Below are 19,247 nucleotides of genomic sequence, written 5' to 3'. Positions count from 1 at the left end.
ACACCAGTATTAAACCCAAATTAAATCACCAATCCTCAGACCCTAGTCCAGAGAGAAAGAGAAAGATGGATCAATACAAATAGAGATAAAGGCAGATAGAGATAGAAAGACAGAGATAAATAATTATACATATGTATTTAGAAGTATATGTATATGCCTGTACACATATATATAAATACATATACTTATATACATGCATATGTATGTATATGTCCCTGGATAGAAGGCATTCAGAACCTAAATTCTAATTCAAGTCCATGTGGTTTGAGCACCCTGCTGGTTATTGGAAGGGGGAATATGGGAGACTTCAGACTCTCTTAGCTTTACTGTTTCATTTTAAGCAACTAGCTAGGAAAATCTTGGACTTAATGAGCCCTTCTTTTGTCCTTGGCAGAGCAACAGAATGCAGCTGTCAGGCAGGGAGACTTGTACCAGAGGCATCCAGTTTCTCAACATTTCTTCGGCAAGTAACAGGGTTACAAGCACAAGGATTCTGACAACCAATGAAGAATGTACTTTCTATAAAACTCTCCTGCATAAGATACAATGAATTATCTCTTCTTTACAATTTCATCCTTTCTACTGAGATGTCTTTGTGGAAAATAAATATTTTTTTTTGGTCCAAGAATAAGAAAAGGAGCATTGACAATCCACCTCTCTGCAGCCCATCCCCTTGGAGTTCTCCTGAAACCAGTTAAGGTTCTTCAAAGGTTCTCCTCATTCAGCTGCTGTCAGGACATATCATATACAGGAGGTAGAGTACAAGTGGAACAAGGATCAGACCTCTCTGAAGAAGAAACTTTCTACAGAATCAGAATTCTAGAAAGGATGGCAAAATCTTTATTCTAAGATATTTGAAATAACTAATTGAAAACTTTTAAAGAAAGTGGAGGTATGCCAAAAAACAAACAAAAAACAATTTGAATATTCCCAATAGATCTGTGTTTGCATCAAAAGAGCCTTCCCTCCAACAATGCAGACTGTAATCCTTCATGTCACCATTCCATGCATCACAAATTTTCCCAGGAGGACCCAACCACTTCTAGGTAGTGTGGGGCAAATTTGGATGCTGTTAATTAAAAATTTGATGCTCATTAGAATAAAATAAAAAGCAGGAGGCTTTTCTCCTTTTGTCCATGGTTACTCTGCCTATCTAATCTGCTAGAAACCATGTTGCTCACTGCTGCAAAGATCCCAGAAGCATCCACAGGCTGACTAGCAGTTATCCTCTGTTGTGAAAATGGGCAAGATATCTAACACCTCTGAACTCTGGGCAGCCCTCTAGAACTATAAATTACTGACAATCTGGAGTTCTCATATTCATGAAACACAGGCTTGAACACTGACATCATAAGCCCTAACCTACTTTATCTTATCCATATCTTATCAGGTTATAATGAGGAGTAAATGAAATCTATATGGATATATATTATATAAATGTGTATGTGGACAAATGTGTACATATGTGAATGTATGCATACACATAATGAATATATGTTTATATAAAATACAGAAGGACTTTGTAAACTCTAAAGGACTATACACATACTTGCAATACTTGTAAAAACATGAAATTCATTTCAAATTTTCTGGGAGGACAAAAGTTTGATTTTTTTTTATTCTAATGTGCATCAAATATTTAATTAATAGCATCCAAATTTGCCCCAAACTAACTGGAAGTGGTTAGATCCTTCTGTGACAATCCATGACACCCACTTTGAAAGTGGAGCCAAAACTGACTCCTCGTCAGTTGCTTATCATCATCTTTTCATCAGAACTCCAGCTGTTGGGATGAAGACTAGAGTAGCCCTGGAGACTTTATCAAAACAAACTTGCCTGCAGATTCCCCAGAGTGCCTCAGCCCCCACCACAATATAGGAAAATGTTCCAAAAAGTTTACCCTGTTAAAGAACTTCTGTCACCTAAAGTCATCCTTAAACCCCAGAGAAAACACACACATCCTTTCAAAAGGAAGACTACTTCAGATCTCCCACAAGTTTGCTTTTGGAAACATTTTCACACTGGAAACTCCATCTTTACTATAGTGTGACTCTCAAAGAAGAAAGGATACACTTTGCAAGTTTTTTTTTAATGAATCAGGTGATTCATATGTAAGAGAAGCTCTGCATATGTATGGGTATCTCTATCAGTATAGATATGGGTGTATGGGGGGGGTGCGCGGGTGTGTGTGTGTTCATATTTGTGGGCATGTGTCTGTGTATGGGACAAAGAAAATATTTAAATATGATGTCAATTTCATTTTCTGTTAGTACAAATGCCTCTGTTTCTGGAAAGTACTATAATAAGCTGAATGCTTATAGTGGGCAATTTAAGTGCTGAACAATGAAAATTGCTTCTATTACCTCCATGGAATCTTACCAAGGGTAATTTTCCCTCCTCTTTGTGTCTTTCACTCCTTTCTCAATAGTTGCCCCAGTCAGGGCTTCCTGATTCCTCAGAAAGTCAACTAGCAGGCATTGCCTCAATCACTATCCCTGAAGCTTTGACCCTCCACAAATGAGGAAATTTTTAGGCAACATAAAGAAAATAAAAATCTGAGGTTGGTCAGATGTAATGGCTGCTTCTGCTCTTCGCATGTTCATTTCAAAATGGAATCGTTTTTGTTCTCACACACACCCCCCTTTTTGGATCTCAGTACAATCTAAAAGTTAATGTGAGTTAAAGAATGGTTTGGATTTTTCTTTCAAAGCACTCCTTTGTATACTTAATAATCATTGTATCTTTTTCCTTACATATAAATAGCTCCAAAATATGGTCAGCTCTAGGTTTCTTTCATATTTTCAATCTCTTCTCAGTCTGATATGCCAGTAAATAAGTCGTACTCTTCTCTAAAATATCTATTATTAATGAGCTTCTCTATTTGGGCTAAAGCAACAACAATGACCAAAATGGCCTATGAGGAGCTGAAATTACTTCTCTGGAGCAAAGCATCTGGTGGTTCTCAAATTCAAATAGGCTACAGAAGTCTAAAGAAAGAGTGGTGAGCCAAATCAGTAATGGTTCTAAGATCACAGGACCAGAGAATTCTAGCACTACTTCTCACAACCTGTAAAACCTTGGGAAATTTAATTCAATAAACGTTCATTAAAGGTCCTCTAGGGACAAGAGCATGGGCAAGGAGGTAAGGATACAAAGACAAAACTGAAAATGGTACTGACCCTTTTGGAGCTTACATATTTTTAAGTCCCTTCTCTGGGTCCTACAAAAAGAAAGTGGGGATTAGTTGGTCTAGGTCTAGGAGATCCTTTCCAATTCTATACCCAATACTTCACCTAAATAGCAACTTCAAAAATCATCAGAACAGCTATTCTCTATCTCTTTCTCCCTCTTGAAACTTGTGCACTAGCAAGAGCAGTAATGTTGTTCATCCCTCATTTTCGAAGAGGACCAGGGATGTTATGTAGTGTTGTCTTAACTTGACTTTCCCATGAAGTGGATTTAAGTGAGGCAGAGTTACACAAAGTCATAAGCCTCACTTTCTCTTCCAGAGTCATCAAAATCCACTGGCAAGACAAAAGTCAGGATGACTATTGATAGCCCAGAATGCAGTGGATGATGTCCTTGACATCTTTGATGGCTGACCAAGCTCTAGGCATTCCAAAGTGCCTGCTTTAACTGCCTTCATTACCTTAGGAAAAAATTGATCTCATCTGTTATTCTTCAGGGCAAGGTTTTACATGCTTGGGGTAGACATCTTCCTTAACTCACCAAAGGTCTTGGAGCCTGTCACTTGCCCTCAACATGGTTTAACCCTATCTACTAAAACAGTTTTACCAGAGAGTGGTCAGCTTCTTGGAGTCACAGGTGAGAGATGAGTAAAAAGTGGACACCAAAGAAGAGTAAGCAGACCCAAAAAGAACTCAGCATTCTGTCACACCAGAAGTGCCAATCTTATCTGAACAAGCCATACACCCTATACATAAATATATCCCATATACACCCATACATAAATGACTGTTCTATAATTGATCTACTTTGTACTTGAGTATCTTTCCAGAAGGATGAAGGCATAAAGTCAGAGATAATAAGGAAAAGAATGATCCATTTCATGAGATGCTAGACTCCTTTAGAACTAAACCATGTCTATGTGAATTTAGAACTGTGGACCCTTTGTGAAAGGGGGAACTTTATTATCCTGGCACTACTTTTCTTACAGAGATATTGTAAGGAAAGCACCTTAAAGCACTAGATCAATATCTTTTTTTTTAATTCGATGGTGATTATTGCCACTTTAAAGGAGTAAATTTTGCAATAAATATATTAAAGAATTTCAAAACAACCAAACATGTCAAAAATTGTTGGCCATATCTTATCTCTACTCATGTTTGATCATGACCTCTGTCATATAATCCATCTCCTTTTTTCTATTTGAATAATTATTATTGCTCCCTCATCCAAGGCTGATGTTTATGATTTAAAGAAATTGAGTAATAATACTCTTTATCATTTTTCTTCCCTCATCAAGAGCTCTGCTCTGATGCTGGGATTCTGCAAGAACATACTTTTGGAACAAGCGCAAAGCCCCAAGACAGGATAGGGAAATCATGAAAGTAGTACAGATGAAGAAATCTGGAGGTTCTTCCTTTTTAATGTTTACCTTGACAAGAACTTATAAATTTGGAGCTCAAGGAAATAGATTCAATTTCCAACTTAACCCCTTTGTGAAAATAAGCAAGTAACTTGAACTGTCTAGTCCAAAGTTTACTCATCTATTAAATGAGGAGAATGGTCTAGAGAGCATCTTTTAGCTCTAAATCTAAACTCCTATGATCCCAGAATTTTTTGGGAAAGTTGAGTAAATGTAACTATTTACCCCTCAGCAAAATGTATTTCTTCTCCCTCAAAAAAGAATTACCTTTCTGAGGTTTTATCACTGAAGAAGACCCTCATCATCTAGCCCCGTTCAAAATTCAAGTTGAGTAAGAAAATACAATAGCCTAAAATATGATATTATAGGAACTGTGTAAGTTTTCCAGAGTAGAAAAAAATAATTGCTAATACATATAAATTTTCAAGGTTAGCACTTTTATATATATTATCTCATTTGATCCTCACCCTATTATTACCTCCATTCTATAGATTAAAAAAACCTGAGAATGAGAGGGGATAACTAAATTGGCCAGGGACTCACAGAAAATAACTACCTAAGGCAAAATTTGAATCCTGGGCTTCCTGACTTCAGGTTCAGCTCTCTGTCCCCTATACTAGGTCTATAATGCATAATTGAAAATTTTTTTTCATCCAGAACTCTGATTTCATTTGCATAAGCAATCCTTGCTATGGAAACCACCTCAATATACAAGTCAATGACTTATCTATAACTTATATACTTAGGGAATTGAGTGGAAGATGGGGCAGCGAGTGATTTGGGCTCATTTTCACCCTAAATGAGGTGTTGAATAATACTGTGTCTAAAGTCCCTTCCTACTCTAAATGTATAATCCTAGAAACCCCACATAGCAAATATGTGTCTGAGTTGAGACTTGAATCCAGGTACTTCTGGCTCCATGACCAGTTATCTCCTTAGGTACTATCCCACGCTGCCTCTCACTATAAAACTACTCTATAAAATAAGCAATTCTGCTCAAATCTACAGGCTGGCAAAAGGGCAAAATGGAGAAATTAAAAATATCATCACCAGTTTCATTCCACAGCCTTCCCTAGCATTCTAAATAATCCTTACCCACCCCTTAATTAACCTAATTTTACAATACTTTTACTTATATTTTGTCAAACAGAGGAAAAAATAGTATCTCCACCCCTTCTTTGCAGAGGTAGAGATCTATGGGTAGGCAAGATAGCATATACTCTCAGAATCAGTGGGTGTCTTCATTAAATTTTGTTCAACTGATTTTTTCCCTCCTTTCTCTTATTCTTTACTTAAAGGGATGACTCTTTGGTAGAAGAACAGGAATGACAAGTTTGTAAATTAATATGACACAAAGAACACAATATATGAATGATAATTTAAGAAACATCAAAAAATCATATTCTAAACTTAGGAAAACTATTAACAAAACTATCAATAATACAATACCAAAGTAATTATGACTAAAACTCTTAACTCCAAGTTATTTATATTTTAAAATGTGTGTGATATGTTTATCAGAATAATCAGAATGTCCTGTATGCTTTCATATCTCTTTCTGACTTTACAAGCAAAATCTTTTAGCTGGCAAAGTGAGATTATCTTTGTGTTTTAGAGAAATTGTGAAATACCAAATGACTCCACTCCAATAGTCCCAATTCTTCTTTCCACAGAAGAAAATCACAACTGCTAATAGAAAATCATCAGGAAAGAGATAGCCAATGGTGCTAGAAGTGCTAGAGGTGACTCTTTAGCAGTAATCAGATCAGTTCAAAATTGATCAACCCAATGGAATTTAACAAGCCCAGGCATTTCATTTATAGTGACAACAAATCAAGTTACTTTCACATCCTGGGTTTCAGATTCCTCATCTAGAAAATTACTGAAATTGGTAAATTGTTACAAATGAACTCTGAGACCCCTTCCAGCTCTAACATTCTGAGTCTATGATTGGTTCTCCTGAGCTCTCAGAAAAGGATAATTCTCATACCAAAAAATAAGAGAATAAGTAGGAATATGCCCTATTTGTCTCCTAACTCTTTAAAAGAGCCTGAATCAAGGTTATGGAATCACAGAAACAACAAGTTGGATGTCTAAGGCTCTCTAATCCAACCTTCACTCAACCAAGAAGACCTTCTCCATCTAGCTGACAAGTTGTCATCAATCTTTGCTCAAGGACTCCCTGAGTAAGGGGAAAGTCACCTCCTTCTGAGAAAGACTATTTAGCTTTTAGAGAGTAATAATTTTTAAGATGTTTTTCCTCACATCATGGCTAAACCTGCTTTCTGGTATTTTCTGTTTCTTCTAGTTCTCTTCTCCAGGGCCAACCAGAAAACAACTCAATACCACTTCCATATTGCAGCCCTTCAAATACTTAAAGTTAGCAAAGTATGCTTCTAAAATTCTCAATCCACCTTACTTAATTCTAGTTCCTTCCCTCTGTTGCTTATTTCAAATTTGCCCTATATAAACCTTATTTATACATAATTGCATGTTTTCTCCCTAATGAGAGTACATTTTTTGAAACTAGGGACCTTTTGCTAGATTCCTGGCATTTTAGCACAGTGCCAGGCACTTAAAAATGTTTATTGACTGACTCTCCTACCAACCTCATCATTTCTAATTTTTCAAGCCAGAAATTCCCAGTCCATTCAAATGTTCCTTATATACTCTGGTCCCAAGTCCTCTCATTATCCTGATTTGACTTCTACCTTATCTCAGGTGGAAAGATTACCAGCAGCATCAATGAGGTCACCCAAGTTAACAACCCTGGAACTTCCAAGATTATTTTCTGAGGAATAAAAAAAATCAAAGAGCTTTCCTCCCTTTTTTCACTTATATTCCTGAGATTGAAATAATGTAGGATTTTCTAAAGTCCTAAAGATCAAATTTTCTGTTGCTCTCAAGACCAGAACACTATAAAAATATGGCAGCATGCCTGGAATCCTTGAAAGCAAGGTCTCCATAGAGCATTAGAAAATACCAAAGATAACAGAAACTCTGAACTGAAGGTGTTATCCTCAAAATGCTCCTTGAGGAAGGATTATGTTGACATCTGCAGCAATGGCATTAGCAATCAGCTACTTACAAATTAGGAAAAAGGAAAACTTTCCCCTAGTTCTGCTCCAAAAACTTCACTGGTCCCCAGATGCCTATCTAATGAAGTCAAAGTTCCTGAACCTGGTACTTAGGATCCTATGTGAACCAGTCTCAATCTTATTTTTCAGGTTTCTCTGAAACAATCTCCTTTTCACACTATTACCCTTCACTGTAGTTAAACTGAATAACATCCTCTTTCCGGATATATTCTATATTTTCCCACTCCTTTTCTTCCACTAAAAGTTCCTTTCTCTCGTCTATATTCTTGCAGAAATCCCAAACATCCTTCAAGAACCACCTTAATAATTCTGAGAGACTTAGGATAAAAAATGCTATCCACCTCCATAAAAAGAATTATTGGAATTGGAATGCAAATCTAAATATATGATTTTTCACTTTAATTTATCTGGGGTTTTATTTGGGGGTTTTGGTTTTAAATGATTATTCTCTTACGAAAACGAATAATATGGAAATCTGTAATCTGGATCAAATTGTTTGCCAGCTCCAGGAAACAATTTGGATTATGTAACTTTGGAAAACTTACGTGGAAATTTGTTATTACATGTAACTGGTAAAAAAAAATTATTATATTTATTTATTTATTAAAAAGAATGGCCTTAACTGATGCTTCCTTCTCTCTCCATTTCCTGCCCTAGCCAGAAAAGTTCTCTACTCCTGTGGTAATTTTTTGTTGCCTTTTTTTAATTTTACTTTCATGGGAAGCAGTGGATAGATCAGACCTAAAATCAGAAGAACTGGGTTCAAGGCCTATTTTTGATATAGTCCAAATCTGTGGACCACATACAAGTCACTCACTAAAACCACAAATTATATTTCAATAGCTGATCTCCATAGAAAAGGGAGTTGTATCACTCTTTGCAAGTGATATGATGGTATACTTAAAGAATTCTAGAAAATCAACTAAAAGGCTAGTGGAAATAATTAACAACTTTAGCAAAGTTGCAAGATACAAAATAAAACCACTAAATAATCAGCATTTCTATATATTTCCAAGAAAACTCAGCAGCAGGAGTTAGAGAGAGAAATTCCATTTAAAATCACTCTAGACAATATAAAATATTCAGGAATCTATCTGCCAAAACAAACACAGAAATTATATGAACACAACTACAAAACACTTTTCATACAATTAAAACTGGATCTAAATAATTGTAAAAACATTAATTGCTTCTGGATAGGACAAGCTAATACAACAAAAATGACAATCCTACCCAAATTAATCCAGTTATTCAGTGCCATACCTATCAAATTACCAAAAAACTTTTTTATGGAATTAGAAAAAATTATAACAAAGTTCATTTGGAAGAACAAAAGATCAAAAATATCAAGAAAAATACTAAAAAAAAAAAATGAAGGATGGTGGCCTAGCATTACCAGATATTAAACTGTACTATAAAGCAGTGGTCATCAAAACAATATGGTACTGCCAAGAGACAGAACGGTGGACCAATGGAATAGACTAGGAGTAAATGACCTCAGCAAGCTAGTGTTTGATAGACCCAAAGATTCTAGCTTTGGGGACAAGAACTCACTATTTAACAAAAACTGCTGGGAAAATTGGAAAACAGTATGGGAAAAATCAGGTTAAGATCAACATCTCACATCCTATAGCAAGATAAATTCAAAATGGGTTAATGACTTAAATAATAAATAAATTAGTTGAACATAGAATAGTATATCTGTCATATCTGTGGGAAAGGAAGGACTTTAAGACCAAGCAAGAGGTAGAAAACATTATGAAATGTAAAATGAATGATTTTAATTATATCAAATAAAAAAGGTTTTATACAAACAAAACCAATGCAACAAAAATTAGAAGGAAAGCCACAAACTGGGGGGATGGGGGATTTTATAACAAAACTCTCTGACAAAGGTTTAATTTCCTAAATATATAAGGAACTAAGTCAAATTTAAAAAAAAAACTAGCCATTCCCCAATCAACAAATGGTGAAGGGATATGAATAGGCAGTTTTCAAATGAAGAAATCAAAATTATCAATAATCACATGGAAAAGTGTTCTAAATGCCTCCTGATTAGAGAAATGCAAATCAAAACAACACTGAAGTACAACCTCACATGTAGAAGATTGGCCAATATGGCAGCAAAGGAAAGTGATAAATGTTGGAGAGGATGTGGCAAAAATGAGACACTAATACATGGCTGGTGGAGTTGTGAATTAATCCAACCATTCTGGAGTGCAACTTGGAATTATGCACAAAGGACTTTAAAAGAATGCCTAACCTTTGATCAAGTCATACCACTGCTGGGTTTGTACTTCAAAGAGAAAATACTTGTACAAAAATATTTATAGCCACGCTCTTTGCGGTTACAAAAAATTGGAAAATGAGGGGACGTCCATTGGTTGGGGAATAGCTGAACAAATTGTGATATCTGATGGTGATGGAATACTTTGTGCCAAAAGGAATGATGAACTAGAGGATTTCTAGGTGAACTGGAAAGACCTCCAGGAATTGATACAGAATGAAAGGAGCAGAACCAGAAGAACATTGTGCACAGAAACTGAAACACTGTGGCACAATCAAACATAACTTTTCTACTATTAGCAATGCAATGATCCATAACAACACCAAGAAACTTATGAGAAAGAATGTTATCCACATCCAGAGAAATAACTGTGGGAGTAGAAACGCAGAAGAAAAATATATGATTGATCACATGGCTTGACGGGGATATGATTAGGGTTCTGGCATTAAAAGTTCCCTCTACTGCAAATATGAATAATATGGAAACAGGTTTTAACCCAGTGGAATTGCTTGTCAGCTCCAGACATGGGGAGGGAAGAGTGGAGGGAAAGAACATGAATCATGTAACCATGGAAAAATATTTTTTTAAATATTTTTTTAAAAGAGAGTTACCAGACTGGATGTTCCATAAAAGATACAAGATACACATCTTGTACCATATCTCTTTGTGTCAATGTTGGCACTCTTCTATTAGATCAAAAATTCCTTGAAAACATTATCCACATCTTATTCACTGTTTTATCTCCCACAAAGCTAAGTTGCACCTTGGATAGTGCCCTCTGCTAAAGTCTAACCTAAATATGGGTGGATGGACAGATAGATAGATAGATAGATAGATAGATAGATAGATAGATAGATAGATCACCAGCATTTTAAATGTTGTCTTTTATCTTTAAATATATTTTTGTGGTCAATGTATGAGTCACTACCAGAAAGCTTTTAGTTTGAAAAAAAAGATAAATGAAAATAACACCAAAAAAAATCTTTTTGTTGAGAAGTCAAAAAAGTATATTCCAAGAGAAGATAAACTCCTGAAGGACAGAGGTTATTCTGTTTCTGCCCTTGTGTCCTTAACACAATGCCTAGCACATAGGGCGTACTTAATAATTGTCGAATTAAAAAGGACAGCACACTGTAATTTCTATGAATATAGTAAATGGTAATGAAGATAAAGAGTACATATCTTTAATACAGATAAAGCAGGGTAGGGAGATGTATTTTTTTAAGAGGAGAGCATCTGTGTTATTTTCTTCCATAGAGAACATAAATTTATTTTCCATCTGCCTTCATAACTTTACTGTTAAGACCCTTCTGCAGGTTCACACTGCAATTAAGCAGGAGCTATGAACTTTCATTCACTTGGTGTTTTCCCTCTAAAGGATAGAAGGTACTTCACGGTGAATTAATTCTCCTTGCATTACCCAAGATCCCAGGAACTATACTTTGCTCCCCAGACTACATACCATGCCAACTTCTCTCACTTGCCTACTTTTTACTAGAATCAATTGGAAGAACCATAATATTGATTCCTCAAAAACTTTTCTCAACTAAGTTTGTAATTTATCTTCCATTGCTTAACTCATAAAAGTGTAACTCCAGAGTGTCTGACACCACACTGAGGATTGTGCTGAATTCTATTTCTATTACAGACTATATGTAACTGCTATTCTTCCAACTGAGATTTCAACTTAGAACTAATTAGCTTGATTTCAGGGCTCTCAGGAAAAGAAGGGAAAATAGGCATGATGTTGATATTCCCAAAGACCCAGCACTTCCCCAACACTGCAGAGATAGGCACCATATTATTCTATCAGACCACTGATACAAAGGGAGGGAAAGCCAGTTAACCAATGGACAAATCAAAAACAATTTAAGTTTTATATTAATTTAATTTATAGAGAAATATATTATTTGTATTATTACTATTAAAAGTAGGTCATCTGTGTAATGCCCCCTCTCGACTACCTCTCCAACTCACAATCGAAATTGAGACCTTAGATTGACTATCTAATAGTCAAGGAGCTCTCTAGGTCTATACTCCTCAGTTCACAAGATTTACAGCTTACCTTTAATAATCAGCCAAAGAATGCAATTAGCTCTAAGTCAAGGCATTTGCTGAGATGGCATAACATAATCAATAGCAACAAAACACTCTCCCTTTAAACAGAGGATGCACTCTCCCCCAACACTATTAATAGGAAGAATGGGTACATGTAAAGAATATACTAGTAGAAAAATACAGAAAGACATATATAGAAAATGCACATGAGCAAGGTCATTTACACCTCTGTCATGATAGAAAGCCAATGTTCTTTTAGCCCCCGTGGCATTTTTATGTTGTTCCCCCTGGGTACAGAATCTCTGCTGAGTAAGTTGTGCCACTGAGCTTCCAAGGACTGTTCCCTCTGGATATGGGTTCCTTGGGGCTACTGTTCTTTTCAGTTCATTATCCCATGACTAGAGTTTAAATCTATCTTTAACTCACAAAACTCCTCTAGGCTCATGCTTGACTGGCTGGGCTCACAGTGTGTGTACGATAGATATTAGATACATTTATATGCTATAAATCATTGAGTACAATATCTCCCACTGGGTAAGTAGCTCTACTACAAAAAGCCATGACCAATGGGAAGTGGAGGAAGGGATCAGAAGGGAGGGCATAAAGAGAAATGCCCTTCTTGCCTCCAAGAGGTGAAGAAAGATTCTATCTTGATGACTGGGCTCTTTTTCCATACCTGGCTCTTTTCTCTCCTATCATTTATACTCTTTAAGAGTATGAGATAACTCCTGCCTTAATGGACACCCTGAAGAGTCTTGATTTTTAAAGCAATTCTGGGGTCAATTGATTACATTACATCAAGCTTGACTACAGAACTTAATCACATTTCATAAAGGTATATTAACAAAGTAGAAAATTCTTCTTTGCCTTTTAGGTAAAACCTTAATGCCTCACTATCTCCTTTGCTTGCCTTCTTATCTTCTAGAGCTTCATCAGCTAGGTGTATAAGAGGGACAAGCTGATGAACTGATGAAAAAAAAGATATATATATATATATACATATTACAAAAAATCATATCATATGATATATGAAATATATAATTGTGTACTATTTAATAAACTATATAATTTAGTGCATATTGTGCAATGTATTTATACCTAATATAGAATTTATTTATATTTTAATATGTAATTTACATTTTGTGTATTTTTCAATGTCATATATTAACATACACTACTATATTAATATAGTTTTATTGAAGATATAATTTATATTTATGTATAATTTGTATAAATGCATATAATTCATATATCCATATATATGAAACACATCTATGCGCCTCAGAAAACTTCTTAGGACTTATATACTAAGTTAGATAGATAAAAACTCATCAGTATAAACAGGTTGCAATCTACATTGCTAAAGAGAGTAGTTCTCTCTGATTAAAAAAATAAAAGATCAGAGATCTTTTGTGTATTCCTAAAAATATCAGGAAAGTGGGTTAGACTAGTGAGTTCATTGATGTAGGTGTAAACTGATCAACTTATTCAATGTCATCCCAATTAAATTACCAAAAAAATATTTTAATGAACTAGAAAAAAGAATAACAAAATTCATTTGGAAAAAAAAAGATCATAAACACCAAAGGAAATAAAGAAAAAATCTAAAGGAATGGGGTTTACCAGATTTTGAACTATATTGTAAAGCAGTAATGATCAAAACTATCTGATACTGACTAGGAAATAGGAAAGTATATCAGTGAAACAGAACAGATAAACAATAAATAGTTGTAAAAAATTATAGTATCCTTGTGTTTGACAAAAGTAAAGATCCAAGTTTGAGGAATAAGAATTCACTATTTGGTAAAAATTTGGGGGAAAACTGGAAAGCAGTCTGGCAGAAACTAGGTGTAGTCCAATATTTTACTCCATTTACCAAGATAAGATCAAAATGGATAGGAGACTTAGACATAAAGGAGGATATCATAAGCAAATTAGAAGGAGAGGGAAGATATTGCTGATCAGAGTTCTGGACAGGAGAAATAATTATGAATAAACAAGAAGCAGAAAGCATTGTGAGATATAAAATGAATAATTTTGAAGACATTAAAGTTAAAAGTTTTTGTACAAATAAAACTAATGTAGCCAATATTAGAAGGAAAATAGTAAATTGGGGGGTGGGATATAGGCAAATTTCTTGAATAGAGGTCTCATATCTAAAACATATAGACAACCTTGTCAAATATGTAATATGAGACATTCTCCAATTGATAAAAGGTCAAAAGATATGAACAAATAGTTTTTTGATGAAGAAAACAAAGTTCTGTATAACTACATGAAAAAATGCTCTAAATCATTATTGATTAGAGAAATGCTAATCAAAACAACTCTGTGATATCATCTTACATCTATCAGATTGGCTAAAATGATAAAAGTGGTTCTTTAAGGTTGGCATGTCCATGCTTCTTCTTCAATGTCATTTCTACCAGTCAACTATGTTTGTTTTGTTTTGTTTTTTACATGAACCATCTGAAAGCCCCAGGAACTTTGTTGCGGAAAACTTGTTAATGAGTCTACAGTATCTTTTGAAACTAAAGATTCAGGGGATGAAGCACCAAAAGAGGCAGCTGTTGGGCTGCATTTTCCCAAGGTTTGCTCCTCAGGGTGATGATTATGGGAGCAGACTTGGAAGCAGGAATGGTGGTTGGGGGGAGGAGGGGATGGCCTCTACTGTTCCTAGAGCTTCTAGGCTCACTTGCCCACTAGAAGTAGGTAAATAAACCTAATATTTGTTCATTTAGGGGCAGATCTGTGATTTCACTGGTACCGACCCAGATCAGCCATTCATCTATAATTAATATACTACATAACCTTACATGATAATATAGGCATACATATATAAGGTATATATAGGGTGTTCCAAAAGTCTTACTGCAGTTTTCTGATATTTTTTAAAAAGTTTTAAATTGCACTAAGATTTTGGGGACACTCTCTATAATATTAAATGAATAACAATAGTAATATATTGCTACATACTATGCTAAGTATTTTACAAATATTTCATTTGATCCTCACAGGCACTCTGAGAGGTAAGTATTATTGTTATCCACATTTTGCAGATGAGGAAATTGAGACAGAAGTTAAGTGAGTTGTCCAAGAGTGTGACTTACAGTTAGGGTAAATGTAGATTTGAACTCTGGTCTTCCTGACTCTAGATCCAATGTTCTAGTCACTGTGCCACCATAATGTTATGTAACACGCATATTGCTTTTTAAATCTACTATATTCAATATATTTTTGTTTATAAAAAATAAAAAATAACCCGGGTTAAATCTTAACTCTATCACTTACTACGTGTAGGACCTTGAATAAATCATCCTATCTGGACCTCAGGTTCTTTAAAAATGAGTCATTGGGATTAAGGTGGCTCTTTCCAGCTCAAGTTCTATGATCCTACAAAGAATTAAAATTGCAAAAGTAAAACTAATGAATACTACAAATCATGAAAAAATGTATATTTGAATTGCTTACTTAGACTATTTAAGAGAAAGAAAAGAAAGTAGGATGAAGAAAGGGTAGAAAAGAAGAGAAACATAATGACAGAGGGAAGCAGAAAGGAGGCAATGCTAACTCACATTTGTATTCTGATTTGAGGTCTGCAAAAATAGTCTCTCCATAAACATCCAATGAAATAGACAACATGAGAATTATATTATCCCCATTTTATAGGTGGAGATAACAAAATTATTGTATAGTAATACAATACTTTATTGTATTTTATTATTGCAATAATATAATTATATAAGCATGCCTCAGAGAGATGGAGATAGACTCAAACCTAGGTCTCATGACTTGAGATCGGCAACAAGAAAATAATTCAGAAAAAAGTAGGTGAGATTGAGAAAAATGGTAAAGAGAAAGAAAGTGACAGAGATAAACTCTAGAATTAAATGTATTGATCCTATTAAAATGTTTCCTCAAAGCTTGTTCTTTGGTCAGTGATCAACAGATTAAGTTATATCTGTTATACTTTCTCCTGAAATACCAACTGGCCCTTTGGCAATTCAACACAATTCTTTCTTGTTGTCTTGTTATTTTTTTCTCAGCCAGCTGGGATATTGGAGGACTCAGGAGAGAAGTCAGGCCAAAAGGCAGTCTCCTCCCTGGCTGTTATGAAAGAGAAATCCTGACACCACCTGGCAAGGGTTTTAGGTCAAGACAGCACCAGGGTTATGGGTCACAAATTGTTGTGGAGGAAGGAGGGTGCGGGGAGAGTAGTGATACAGTCACAATGTTTAATATCCTCTGTACCATTCTGAGGGCACTGGGGACAGGCAGATCTAAGTAATACATTTGAATTTCTGATTCAATGTTTCCCTGGTCCTTCTAAGCTAATGTTGGGCTTTTTTTTTTAAATGATGCCTGAAACCCATATGATTAGAATATAATGGGCATAATATTATGCCTATCAGGTACCAGCTGCTGAAACAAATGCTATAAAATAGAAAAAGAAAGGATGGGCAATGCTTCCTGTTGAAAATAGGCAACATAGAAGACTCAGACAAGATTAGGGAATAAGACAAAGACAAATTCCCATAGTAAATTAGGAGGAATTTATGGTATATCATGAATAGACCTTAAATTTATCAAGTAGGTTTTTTTTAAATTGGACATCCAAGAAAGCATGCTCAGGAGAGACACAATGAAATTCAACAGGGATAGAGGGACATTAAATTGTCCGTTGCACAATATGAACCAACAAGGTTATACTTGACTGCTCTCTTCAATAAATAAAATGCTTACAGAATTTTAATCTGAACTAATAAAAATACAGAGTTCAGAAAAAGTTTGGTAGTGATTCCACTATACTCTTCACTTGTAAGACCACATCTGGAGAACTGTGTCCAGTTCTGAGTGCCCCATTTTAAGGAGGGGTGCTGACAACTGAGAGCACCACAAGAAAAAGGGAAAGATGTGCCATTGATTCATGAATAATAGCTAAAAGGCCTGGGAATACTTAGCTTGTTCAATGGTGCCCATGAAGGAAATTATGGCTGTCTTCACTTATTTGAACACTGGCAGGAGGAAGGAGCATTAAACCTATTCCATGTAAATTCAAAGAGCAAAACTAGCCACCAATGAGAAGAAGTTGTGAGAAAAGAATTTTCAAGTCAATATATGGAACTAAATGGCCTTCAGAGATGTGACAAAGATTCTTGCACCGGGTGGGAGGTCTGACTAGATGACTGCTAAATTTCATTATAGTTTTAAGGTTCTATTCTATCATCATAAGGGCAGATTGACATTCATATGAATTATCAAATTAACATGGGTATTAGAGATTATGTAGGATACCTAGGATACTTCCATTTTATAGGAAATTAGTTCCCAGGGGATATATTCTGACTGGGACTACTATAAATTCATGTCAACCTAATTCAACTGAACTCTTTCCATTGTATAGCAATAATCTTTTAATCTCTGAAGTATTTCCTAAAGATATATTACCTATCCCTTCCCCTATTGCCTATTCCAAGCCCCATATTCTCTCCCTATTAGAACTTAGGATCTTGAGATGTAGAGTAGGAAAATAATTTAGGAATTAAAACTTATCTAGTCCAAGGCTCTCATTTAAAAGATGTGAAAACTAAGCCCTCAGGAGGTGAACTAACCTATCTAAAGTGACATAATTAATATAAGTATTAAGACTAAGACATGATGATTTGAGCCTACGTGTTCTGACACCTTGTCCACACCATGCCTAACTTCCCGGCTTAGAGGCCAGATGTCTATCCATTATTTCATGCTGCCTTTACTCTTTATTTTCCATTAGTCACTCTGCTTGGTTTCAACTCCATGAACATCATCCCTCCTGCTTCCTCCCCTTTTTCCGCTTCCTTTGTCTGTTGTCTTCTCTATTCCACTGAAAGCTCCTTGAGGACAAAGATCGTCTTTGTTTTACGTATTCATATCCCCAGCACTTGGCATAGTACTGGTACATAGTAGGCATTCAATAAATTTTTATTGACTATTGACCTTGTTACAGTAGGTGGCTTAATGGCTGAATTAAGCTCTCATACCTAGAGTGATGGAAGTGACAATGCTAGCTAGATTCAAGACTCTGGATTCACAACATAGTGTTCTTTGCACTCTGCCATGAATCCAAATCCTGTTTATAGGTCTCAAGTAAAAGAAATTACTGACACATGTGAATTCTCAGGTTTGCTTTCTAAGGAGAAATCATCAGTCTGGGAGCAATCTCTCAACCTTTAGTCTTGGTGAAGAAAACTAAAAACTAAGAATTTCTTGTAAAAATTCTTGAGTGATAATGTAGCTTTGTAAATCTAGGCTAGCATCCTTAAAATCATGATCTGTCAGTGTAATCTCCAAATACACAACTGACCAGAGCTCACAAATAACCAGATACCTAGATTTCTAATTAAGAAGATAATATCACACAGTTGAGAACAGCCAAACAAATAAATCTGGGAAATGGTGTTCCTGACCCATTACATGAAAAAACAGTAACAAATCATTTTAATGGAGCATTGGCAATAATGTTACAGCTGGAGCAGGCAAAGAAGTCTTTCCATTCACAAAAGATTTCATGAGGATGGGAGGCAATATCAGGGTGTTCAAAGGAGAAAAAATAGCATAAAAATATAAATTAGCATGTGAGGCTATTGTCTCAAATACCTGGCAATTACCATAATGACCCACAATAGATTTCAAAATCTCTAAAAGCTTTCACAGCTGGCACCATGGAGATGGGCTTCACTATACTCGAGCAACCAAATAATTTTTTAAAAAGCAACGGAATATGCTGAAAATACTTGTAGTGACTAACTCGGAAACCAGGAACAGTTATTCTATTAAAAGGTCCTAGATGATGTCAATTAATTACAAAGGTCACTTTGCCACTCTGGAGTATTTCAACCCTCTCTCTAGGAACTATGAGAAAAACAGTGAGCAATGAATTCACTTGGGTTTTATGATGAAATACTTAATAGTATTTTGTAATCAAGGAGGCTTAAATTCTCCCTTTTGGCTGACAAATATACCTACTTGATACAAAGAGAACCACTCTGCAACTACTGGCAGACCAGTAGGGGACTGACTAGATCTTCTTCCAAAGACAAGATCTGGTCCTTCCAAAAAGACCAGAATATATGGTCCTTTTCCCAGGGTTCTTGGTAGGCTCCAATTCAAGGGTTCATATGTTCAATGTCACTTACCACTCAAGCAGCCTAGTAAA

This window comes from Gracilinanus agilis, chromosome 6 (genome assembly GCF_016433145.1).
Source record: "Gracilinanus agilis isolate LMUSP501 chromosome 6, AgileGrace, whole genome shotgun sequence".
NCBI classification, from domain to species: domain Eukaryota; kingdom Metazoa; phylum Chordata; class Mammalia; order Didelphimorphia; family Didelphidae; genus Gracilinanus; species Gracilinanus agilis.
The sequence above is the reverse complement of the archived record's forward strand: the minus strand, read 5'-3'. Positions refer to the sequence as shown.